Genomic DNA, 12,006 nt, shown 5'->3' with positions numbered 1-12,006 from the left:
TAATAAGAGCACCTCGAATTCACATTCTGTTAAGTTTCTATTCTTGCTTGCTTTTGCCATTGCTTTTTTGTTTGGTTTTGCCAAAGTGGAGTCATTACCCTGTATTATTTATATGGGGGGAGGCAGGGAGGGGTTTTCCACTTGTGCATGTTGCGCTCAGTTTTACTTTAATTCGGATGTACAATTTCACATTAATTTGCGTACAGTGTTTCATACATCTGATTTTTTTTTTGCTGTGTACAGACAAAGCTGTAAATATTTTAATATTGATCCATTGCAAGTCTAAAAACCGCGACCCTGGCAGGACTCAAACCTACAATCTTCTGATCCGAAGTCAGACGCCTTATCCATTAGGCCACAGGGCCTGTCAGTTGTTAAATCTACCAACTACATAAACGAACATGTCACAAACTATGTTTACATAGCAGATGTTGCTATGTAATAAAATCGCTCTGTTAAGTCTAAACATTAAAATCTTCATGGTTTACAAGGTTTTATAGTTATTTATAATTTGTTTGCAAAATGGTAGAAAAAAAGTTGTACCTCTATTGTCAGTGAAAGGCTTTTAGGATGTTAGAATGAGTGAGAAATAGTGATACTGAATTTTGAGTTCCTACACGAACCAATCGCTTTGCAAATCTTCAGAGGACTGTCATCTTTGTTGAATAAATAAATAATACATCTATCTATGTAAGCAAAGGCAAAGTTACAGTAAAAAGCCTCAAACAGAGTTTAATTGCACTGACGTTAAAATTCACAAAGGAATTATGTTGATATATAAGGATTTTAGTGGCAAGACAGTAGTTCAATCAACAGTCTTAAAACTGCAACCCTGGCAGGACTCAAACCTGCAATCTTCTGATCAGAAGCCAAACGCTTTGTCCATTATGCCTATTATGATGCTTTAATGGTTGTGAATTGGAAGGGCGAGTTATATCTTAAATACAAAGCTTAAATTAAACTGATTTTATAATTTACAAAGGAATTATGTTGATGTCTAGAGTGTGCGGATTTGAGAGGCAGGAAATTCGTTCAATTAAACCCTCTTAAAACTACAATCTATGCAAGGCTTGAACCTGCAATGTTCTGTCGCCTTATCCATTAGGCCACGAGGCAAGATGAAAGTCAAAAAAGACTAGTTACTACCTAAACGAATATATGATGAACTATGAGTCTACACAAACATCTGCTATGTAAATAAATTGTTCTGTTAAGTCTAAACATAAAAATCCTCATGGTTAACATGTTTTATAGTTATTTATAATTTGTTTTCAAAATGGTTGAAAAAAAAGTTGTACCTCTATTGTCAGTGAAAGGCTTTTAGGATGTTAGAATGAGTGAGAAACAGTGTTACTGAATTTTGAGTTCCTACACAAACCAAACACTTTGCAAATCTTCAGAGGACTGTCATGTTTGTTGAATAAATAAATCAATAAAATATCTATCTATGTAAGCAAAGGCAAAGTTACAGTAATGCTGAAGTAGAAGTTGTTTCGATTTAAAAGCAGATTAGCTCTTTAATAACAAGATGCCTTTATAAAACTGCAAGCCCGGAAGCACTCAGGATGTCAGTGCAGTTGTGTTCAAGCCTTTTAACAAAACATTTAGTTTATTTCTACTGTTAAACAAGAAAGCTGATATTTTGAGGAAACCTGAAACACGGTAATTATTCTCTTCCTATAGTATTTTTCCTATTATATTTCCTATGTGGTTTCTTCAAAATGGCTGCTTAGTGTTCAACATACTTTTGGTGAACTGACCCTTTAATGGTTATGAATTGCAAGGGTGAGTTATACCAAACACATAGCCCTAAAGACACTTTGGTAAATTTTAATTCTTTATATACCAATTCTTTTTATATTTGGTGAGTGCAAGGCTTTGATTAGCAGGCAAATTATTTAACTAACAGGCTTAAAACTACGACCCCGGCAGGACTCGAACCTGGAATCTTCTGATCCGAAGTCAGACGCTTTATCCATTAGGCCACGAGGCCTCCGAGGTTCTAAAAATGATATGTGGTCACGTGACACTCGACTTTCTCTGCATTGTCTCCAATCATAGTCATGATTATAATAGGCTAATAACGAAGCCTAATACTGTTTTACTGAAATTTCAAGTGTTTTAATCCAGTTTGCTGCTAATTAGCTACTCATAAAACACAAAAACTAAACAATGAAAATATGACATTTTAATTAAACGTTATCTGTGTACGTATTTCTAGGAATTCTAATTCGAAATGATTTAATAATTAGAATTAAATAGTTATAAAACGTATAAGAAATTTATCGCGAGGCTGGTACATTGAGTAAAAACAGCTATTACAAAAACGAATCCTGGATGGTATTTCCGGTAAACATTTTAAGTGTAGAACCATAGACTGTAAAAGTGTAGAACCGCCCATACTCTCATCGCTGATATTACCCACAGTACATTGCATGTTGGACATAAATTCGATTAGAACTACAAATGCGGCTGAAAAGTGTAAATAAACTACAAACATGGTGGACACTCGAGAAAAACCTTCAAGTACAGAGGCTTCGGTAAAGATTTTTGTATGACTGTTAATATAGTCCACAGGAAAATGTTTGAATCGCATTTCCAGTATGTTTCACCTGCAACAACAATACTAAACTTAGATAAAGACGTGTTTGGACATTCATTCATTCATTCATTTTCTTGTCGGCTTAGACCCTTTATTAATCCGGGGTCGCCACAGCGTAATGAACCGCCAACTCATCCAGCAAGTTTTTACGCAGCGGATGCCCTTCCAGCCGCAACCCATCTCTGGGGAAGTGGACATTAACCTCTAGATTACCCAAAGACCTGAGGAGATCCCTCTGCATGAAAGGCTCGTGAATGGGAGATTGACCTGCTGCTGCTTCTCCAAAAAGGTAGGAAATAAATATAAAAGAAACGTGGATGATGTGTGGATTGACAGGGCTTATAACTAAGCAACATAACGATCTGTTAATGGGGAGCTAGCATGCCCTAAAGCTTGCATACTCTGTGTTACACACTAAAAAGTATTTTCCTTAACAAAAAGTTACATACTTTTAGGGTGTAGTATACGTATGCCAATTGGGTTGCAACAACATCCCTCTTTATTATCATAATCACGACTATGATTGCAGACCGTGCAGAGAAAGGTAACGGGTGTCACGTGACCGTATGTTTTATTTTTTTCCCGTCCGTTTTAGAGGGTATTAATCTCTTTTTCATGTTAACTATATCATTAGTTGGCCTCGTGGCCTAATGGATAAGGCGTCTGACTTCGGATCAGAAGATTGCAGGTTCGAGTCCTGCCGGGGTCGCAGTTTTATAAAGCCTTTTCCAAAAGTGTACCAAATAAAATCTCATTTCACACACCCATGATGAGTTTATTATAATGCCTTCAGGGGATAAATCGCTTTCGTTGTAGCGGTGCTTGTTCTTAAATCACTCTGGATAAAAGCTATACTAAATGAACAGATGTAAATGACATTAGTGCATTGTTACACTGAAACGAGAGTCATGTACACAACCGCCTCCAGCCTAACTTCATTGTTTATTAGTCATGCAGAGCTCTCAACATTCGTGCAGTCTCTGTAAGCCTGACAGCAGCATTTTAACATAGCCTAATTTATTAATAGCAATACACACAACACGGGCTCACTTTAACAGTTTGATTTGAGATGGATAATTTATTTATTAGCTGTTATGTAAGCCGGAAAATTCAAAGAGACTGAAATCAAAGCATTTTGCAAAAAAAAAATACAGATTAGAGTCTGCATTTGCTGTTTCTATATGCAATATATATATGTTATGTTATATATATATTTATTTATTTATGAATAAAATCTACAGAGTAAAAAATGAATGCGCACAACTGATAAACTCTTTATTCGATAAGAAAAAATGTGCATGAAATATACACTCACTGGCCGCTTTATTAGGTACACCTAACTGCTCTTTAACGCAAATTTCTAATCAGCCAATCATATGGCAGCAACCCAATGGCATGTAGACATGGTCAAGACGATCTGCTGCTGTTCAAACTGAACATCAGGACGGGGAAGAAAGGTGATTTAAGTGAATTTGAACGTGGCATCCTTGTTGGTGCCAGATGGGCTGGTCTGAGTATTTCAGAAACTGCTGATCTGCTGGGATTTTCACGCACAACCATATCCAGGGTTTACAGAGAATGGTCAGAAAAAGAGATAATATCCAGTGAGCGGCAGTTCTGTGGGCACAAATGCCTTGTTGATGCCAGAGGTCAGAGGAGAATGGCCAGACTGGTTCCAACTGATAGAAAGGCAACAGTAACTCAAATAACCACTCGTTACAACCGAGGGATGCAGAAGAGCATCTCTGAATGCACAACACCTTCAAACCTTGAGGCGGATGGGCTACAGCAGCAGAAGACCACACCTGGTGTGGATCAGGAAACTGAGGCTACAATTGGCACAGGCTCACCAAAATTGGACAATAGAAGATTAGAAAAACAGTGCCTGGTCTGATAAGTCCCGATTTCTGCTGTAAAATTTAGATGGTAGGGTCACAATTTGTCATTAACAACATGAAAAAAAAAAAAATATATATATATATATATATATAGCAAATATGTGTAATATCTGTATAATATCAGGCTTCTTTTAGGACTTTCCGGAGTTCTTATTTAGGTTTAGACAACATAGGCTCATTCTGAAAACGTAGCCCTATATACATTTCTTGAGATTGAGAATTATGTAGCCAGAGTTACGTATGGCTGCATTTCATCTAAAAAAACGCTACGGGGCGTTATGATGCAGTTCCTTTTCCCGCTTACCAGCTGACCGCTTACCTCCATATGGATGGCTTTCCTGCTGTTTCCAGTTTGTCCAATAGCTCGCCATGTATGTCGGTGGACTTGAGATGCAGAGAAGAGTTGACCTTGAAGACAGGGTGCGAGTCTGTTGAAGAACGGTTCCAGAAAAAGAGAGATGCCAATAAAATAAAATAAACAAGTAAATAACAGGGTGAGAATGTGGTCAAATCTGAAACTGTGGTAAAAACCAAGTGAGGGCATTTTTTTCTGGATTTCTTTTTAAAACGGTCGGTTGGGTTTAGGGAGATGGGTGGGCGGGTCAGTTGGTGCTTTTGAAAACATCTATTGGTTGTATTTAGGGAGGGTGAAGTACGGGTCAGTCGATTGGTCGATCCGTCAGTCTGTCAGTTAGTTGACAGCGGCCTCTAGTGGATTTATGTAAGAACAGCTGGCGTGAGTGGCACTTGCGAGAGAAATTTAAGATCTCAAAAAGTGTACACAGTGGCCTCTGGTGGATTCTACACATGGGCTGGTATAAGATTCTGACGATATGATAACCTTGGATAAAATCACACGGTATATCACGGTATTACAATATTGTAATTGCTTTGAAATATGTTGTTTATAAATGTCGGGGTAAAAAAGAACAACATTTGCCTCCATTGAACACGATATATTTTATTTTAAGAGACATTTAAAATATTTTGGAACAGTAGCCTTTGATGTTGATGGCCCTTTTCAGCTGGAGATACTCTTGCCCTAAAAACTAAATAAAATAGTTGTTAAAAACGCAAATAATAAAACAAGCTTATATGTTGTAGGTACGGTATAACAAAGTTTTAAAACCTTGACTTTTTCAAACCACGGTAAACCTTGAAAACGGTTATCGTCCCATGCCTAGTGGATTCGTGAAAACAAACAGCAAAAAAAACGTAGCTCCTGGGACGTATTTGTATATATAGCGGTACATTTTTTAGAATGAGCCTGGGTTGTGTTCAGAGTATCTTATCTTTCTTTTTCTGTTCAGGTGATCTCACACAGCCTCTATAATATTCAGGTCTGGACCTTGTGGAGGCCATTTCATGACTGTCTGTGTTTCTTCAGCTTTCTTTCTTCAAATAAGATTTTACTGCCATTACCAGATCACTATCATGCTGAAAATGAAAACTATAACCACTAAGGTCTTTTCCAGAATGGCTTAATGGAATAAAACCTATCTGTGTCTTTTTAGCATTGCCAATTCCTTCAATCCAGACAATATTGCTAACAATACTGGTAGAAATGCAGCTCAAGCCAGGACAAATAGCCTCTCTCTAACATTATCTCTCACATGTTAAACAATAAGTCAATATAATGCAAACTCTAACCTATATATTATGTATAAATATATAGTATAAATCTGTATAAATCTAAATTTAAAAACAAATTGCCAAAGATACATTTATGCCTGGTTTTGTAGTAAAGGGTCACAAATATCCATTATACTATCATTAAAATAACAGATTTGTACAGTATGTTCTCTTTGACTTAATGGATGGAAACAATGCTTTATTAGCAAATGTTTTAATTACATTCCAGTTTTGTGCATAAATCTAAGTAGCAATGTAGAGATGGTATATAGTTTAGCCCAAAGAATGACCAGTCTGTCAGATGAAGAATAGCCGGAGTCAGAGATTCAAATAAATAAATAAAGTTTACTGAAGATAGTTTGCAGTTTCATCAGCAGAAGCCAGCTTCAACACTGGCAATGAGTTCCTCTGACTTATACTCTTTACACAGGTCCAGAAAAGGTGGGATCCAGGTAAACAGTTCTCATTGGTTACAGCAAAAATAGACAATTCTAAATGTGTGCGTCATGGAAGAATTGTATCTAACTCCAGATATGGATGGCGACATGGTTCCTGGGGGTCAAGTTATTAAGAGCTGATTCCAACCTGTAAAAAGCGAAACCAGGGACACAATACACGCAAGAGACAATCCGATGTGGAAACTCACTGTTGTTTCTCGTACGTTCAGCTGTTTAATCAAACTGGTTCAAGTCCGGTTCCATCAACATTCGGCTATTACTACACACAGAGTCTACATACAAAATGAATTACTTTAATAAGAATTAACAATTTTTGGAATATCATGCCAATTCCATGCATGTTCAATAAGAAAAGGTCTGGAGAGGGTTTTCTTCAATGCCAAAAATATTAGTAATTTATTAAATACAAATGAATAATTGAATGACAGAGCTCTGGGTTACGTTACCCCCATGCAATACAAGAATTACATTCAAGAGGTTCGCAAATAACTTACATTTCCTGTCTCCAGCATATATACACAACTGATAATAACCGGTGGATTTTTGGTTTAACGTCACTGATCAGTCATTCTGCAGTCCCTTGGCTCTTTGTAACCCCTAGACATACTTCCTCTTTCTGCAACCCTTCTCTGCAAACCAGAACTGAACAATTACGTGCATCTTTAATATATTTCATAACTTCTACAATGATCTTGCTCCTTGTGACATGTCCAGACAGCAGTCTGTAACAAACCTAAATTTATTTTTATTCTGCTTTTTCCACTAGTCAGCAGTTCTTCTTAAAAGTATGGAGCACAGTAAAAAAGAGGAAGTTTGTCTGGTCAAGATGTTTTATAATACAATAGAAAAGATCGATTAATCTGTTGTTAGTCTAAACATTTTTCTAATAAAAAATAAAGACCCAAAAGTAATAAAAATAAATTCCTTTTTTCCTACACAATCAAAACAAAACAACCAAAACAGCTAAATTACTGTAGACAAAATCATGGCAAAGAGAACAGGTGTTTTTCCTCTCCTCGGCATCAGTAATTCCGTTCAGGGGGACAGAGGGAGAGAGAGACAGGTCTCCATGACCTATGACCTGATTTTTGTGTGTCTCCTGAAAACAGTTGAAATAGACAGGCAAAGAGAGGAGCAAGGACACTTGACATTCTTACATAAAGCAGTGTTTTAGTTGTTCATTGGTTCAGATCAATTTAAAAGTCAAATACTGATTCAAATAATCAAATAGTTATATTTAATAAAAGTGATGAGAAACAGGATGTTGAGGAAAAGGATAAACATTGGTTCACGTTGAGATGGATTTGAAGGTAGAAATCCGACTCCTTCAGCATCTTTGGATGGAAACATAGCTTGCGATTCTGTTCATCGCAGATGTACATTGAAGTATAACAAAGATAACATTGTCCTGATTTGCATGTAAAAAGCTAGTGTTTCTGTTAGTATGCCAATCAGATGCTGAAGGGAGAGTGGATGATATGAAGATATCACCGCAGGAGTGCCAGACAGTGACATTTAATTAATCAATAATCCAAATAAAGCTATGAACAGTCAATAAACAACAATAAAACAGGTACCATCTGGATTCATAGCAGGATTATGGTCAAACCCTGTAGCAGGTAATGCATCAGCAATGACATTTAGATATGACAGGCTTCACTTTTGGGAATACAACATTTGCATAATTTCCCATGGCTGTAGAGTTACCTCAGTCATCTTAAACGAACAGGTCACGCAAGATGTAGGTGACTTTTTTTCTTTAGCAGAACTTTAAAAAAGATTTTTAGCTGAATTTGTGGTTCTTGGTGGTTGATAAAACATTCAATGTGAAGTTTCACAAACTCATTTCGAGAGGAGCACGCGATATGATTGACTGCAGCTGGTCACCCATCTATAATCATTAGTTAGCCAATCAGATTAATTCAAACTCATTAATAGTTGCCTAGCTAGAACTACTCCCTTACCTTAGTTTTCTAAAGAAACCCCCCCCATCCACCCCTTCTTCTTTCCTCCTTTACCACGGGGAGCTCTCGAGAACGACCTGATCTTACACTCCCCTTACATGCTCTACTGACCAGGCGGGAGCCCTGGGCTTAACTATATCCGTGCTCAGGGTTCTCTCCTGGGACAGCATGACAAACCTGCTAACATTTGTCAAACAATATTTAAGTGTGAACTCTAGAATTATATATTTTTTGCTACTTGTTCAAACTACTTATTTAAAATAAGCTGAAACAACACAATTCTTCAGATTTTTAAAAAAAAACTAAATTGTTTTTGTTCAACCTACTTAAATCAAAGTTAACTTTATCTATTTGTGTTGAGACCAGGAATTGTGCTTCTTTTCAGCGAATAGCAGTCAATACTTTTTTTTTTTATTATTAGGAATAAACAAATACAAAATGTCCATGCTATTAAAGACACTGTTGTGAAGCAAACATTGATGCAGTGTGGGACAGTTATTATTATTGATTTATTTATTTTCTTTTCAGCTTAGTTCCTTTGTTAATCTAGGGTCACCACAGCGGAATGAACCGCCAACTTATTCAGTATATGTTTAACGCAGCGGATGCTCTTTCAGCTGCAACCCATCTCTGGGAAACATCCATTCACACTCATACACTACGGACAATTTGCCAACAAGGGGAGAACATGCAAATTCCACACAGAAATGCCAACTGACCCAGCCGAGGCTCAAACCAGCGACCTTCTTGCTGTGAAGCAACAGCACTACCTATTGTGCCACCGCATCGCCACATTTAATATCATTTACTTTATTATAGTCTTGAAACCACAGTGAAAATAGTTCTCTGTGTGCATAATAGAATAGTAACAACAAGCTTCCAATCACTTGATGACATAACGACAATATTATTATGAATAATGTCCAATTTCTTGCACAGGGTGATCATTTTGCTTCATTGGACCTCATTTGGAGCCACGGGGATTGATTTGAACTTATTTGTATGTGTTTATTTTTAATCTAAAATGATGTGGGTGAGGTGAGGATTGACTCGCATTAGACAAACCACCACGGACCATGGATTCAGCTAAAAATCTTCTTTAAAGTTCTACTGAAGAAGAAAAAAGCCACATACATCTTCAATGGCTTGATGGTGAATTAATGAAATGTAAATTTACATTTGTGGGCGAACTACCTCTTTAAGCTGGAACTTCTTTGTTTTAATGTCATTTAGGTTATCAACTTAAGTACATGACATATTAAGAATTATTCCCAAACGGATGACAAAGACAAGGGAAATGGCTTCTTACCCCTTAGTTTCGAGTTTATATTCAACTGCTAAGAGTGTGTTCTGGTAAGTTGTCACATTGTGGGTACTACAACATTCTGGCTTCTCCCACCAGGCACAGAACATCAACATGACGTCAGATTGATGTTGCACCCCAACGTCATGGGGAAGTTAAATTTTGGATGGATATGAAAATCAAGTTGGCATTAGAACCCAAAGTCAGACCGACGTCAGTGTCCAATATTGGACAGGCTTTGCATTTTGGTCACTTTCCAACACAACCTAAAAACAACATATTATCAACGTCATTTGACGCCTTTTTTGACGTCAAATTAACATAGCATACATTGAATCACAGCCTAAATCTAACCTAATATTTTTGCCTTATGACATTCCATACCCGCTGGGCTTGCTAATGTTGCTATAGATGTTTTTTATTCACTCAAAACAGAAATGTGACTTCAGTCTTACAAAGAAATTACACAACTTTGATCAAAAAATCACATTATTTGAGCTATTATGTCTAAAAGTGTTGTGTGTTGTAATAAGTCAATATAGACCTTTTTATGCAGTACTGTCAGCTTGATCTTACTAGAAAACGTAAGCATTTTACATTTTGGCGGTTTAGTGGATAATTCGTACAAATTCATATGAGTTCAGTGGTACGAAATTGTACGATTTTAAAAAGGAGGCGTGGCACCAAACCCCACCATTAAACCCAACCGTCATTTGGGGATGAGCAAATCTTATTAAATTTTACAAATTAGATCAAATTAAGTCAAAAAGTTATGAATTGCCATGAGATTGTGTTGGTACTGTAGTATTTAATATACATAATTTATTCATGAACATATTTTTTGTGCAGTTATAATCTTTTATTAAAATAACTTCACTATACTTATTCAACAACATCTCATCTCAGATTTACTATTTTGGAGTCATGATCAAACAACCATTCATGAGATCTAACCAATAACAAATCACAACCAAATCAAATTTCATCTTGCTTTTTCTTGTGTAGCTGTTTTACTCAGATGTAAATGTCAAAATATGAATATCAACACTGAGCTCGCAAAGTTTGATCCAATGTTATGCCAATGACAGTCTTTTACAATGGAATTAATGAAATTAATTGCTAGGGTGTGGCTAAAAATTTTAAAGGTCATCAGTGATTGGCTGCTGGCTAGAATGAGTTAAATAAGGCCATTTGTAAAGCTGCGGTCACATTAGAGTTTGAGCATGCAATATTCTGTCGTGCAGCGCTGCAAAAAGGGGTGGGATTAAACAAGCTTATTAGACATTTTTAAAAGCGAGCGATTGCTCCATTTTTTTTAATTTCTGTCCAGAGATGTCATGTTTTGATCCTTGATTGTTCTCACGTAGTCAAGTGATGCGATTTCACAGGTCAGAGGTCACCAAGCTTGAACTTTGCACCGCAGCAACCTGCGAAACTTGAACCATGTCCCCGCGTTTCCGGTCTGACGCATTCACGTGCGTATGAATGGAAGTCTATGGGAGGAAAAGCCCAGTGTGACCATAGCTTTAGTCTGAAGGACAGTCTGATACAGAGTTATGAGCTCACAAATTTTGATCCAATGTTAAGTCTATGAGACTTTTCTGAATTTTCTGGGTCAGTTTTCAGAATACTGAAAGTAGGATCAGACTTTCAGAAAAGAATTAGCAATACTAGTCAGGCCAGTCTGAAGGTCTGATGTAAGTTTGAAGGATATAACTTGAAAGGGTTAGGAGGTGATACACTTTAAAATTAGTCTGAGAAGAAGACGAAGTTTAAGTGAGAAATCAGTATGGTGGCTTTCTCAATGCCATGTACACCAAAGCATTTCTGTGATTGACAGAACTGAATTTTTAAAAATGTGTATTACCAAGAAGGACACATTACTGGATCACCAGCTTGTCAAGATATATATAGGCTTCAGGAGAAAGACAAAACAGGAGGAACGCCAATTTGTGTAGCCAAATGACAATCTGCCAGAGAGAGATTGTCTATATTATGTTGGGAGTATATTATTAATCTGTCTGCAGTGATAGGAGGTAGTGAATAAAATTAAGGATTGAGTGCAAATGTATTCAGACACAAGGCTCTATGAGAGATATGTATGTGTAAGATATGCACAAAGATGCTAATTATTCAACATCAGTCAGTG

The 12,006-nt window shown here is 36.8% G+C and overlaps 3 non-coding genes across 3 annotated transcripts; 1 reads left to right on the top strand and 2 right to left on the bottom strand.

Moving 5' to 3' along the window:
* Positions 1–292: 292 nt before the first annotated feature.
* Positions 293–365, bottom strand: trnar-ucg (transfer RNA arginine (anticodon UCG)). Its single transcript has one exon. It is a non-coding gene; the product is annotated as a tRNA-Arg (tRNA).
* A 1,555-nt stretch (positions 366–1,920) lies between these two features.
* On the bottom strand, positions 1,921–1,993 carry trnar-ucg (transfer RNA arginine (anticodon UCG)). The gene has a single exon. It is a non-coding gene; the product is annotated as a tRNA-Arg (tRNA).
* Positions 1,994–3,238: 1,245 nt separating this feature from the next.
* Positions 3,239–3,311, top strand: trnar-ucg (transfer RNA arginine (anticodon UCG)). Its single transcript has one exon. It is a non-coding gene; the product is annotated as a tRNA-Arg (tRNA).
* Positions 3,312–12,006: the final 8,695 nt, after the last annotated feature.

The sequence above is a fragment of the Danio rerio genome, chromosome 7 (assembly GCF_052040795.2).
Source record: "Danio rerio strain M-AB ecotype USA chromosome 7, GRCz13ab, whole genome shotgun sequence".
Lineage (NCBI taxonomy): Eukaryota > Metazoa > Chordata > Actinopteri > Cypriniformes > Danionidae > Danio > Danio rerio.
Note: the sequence above shows the minus strand (reverse complement) of the source record. Positions and strands in the feature narration are given on the sequence as shown.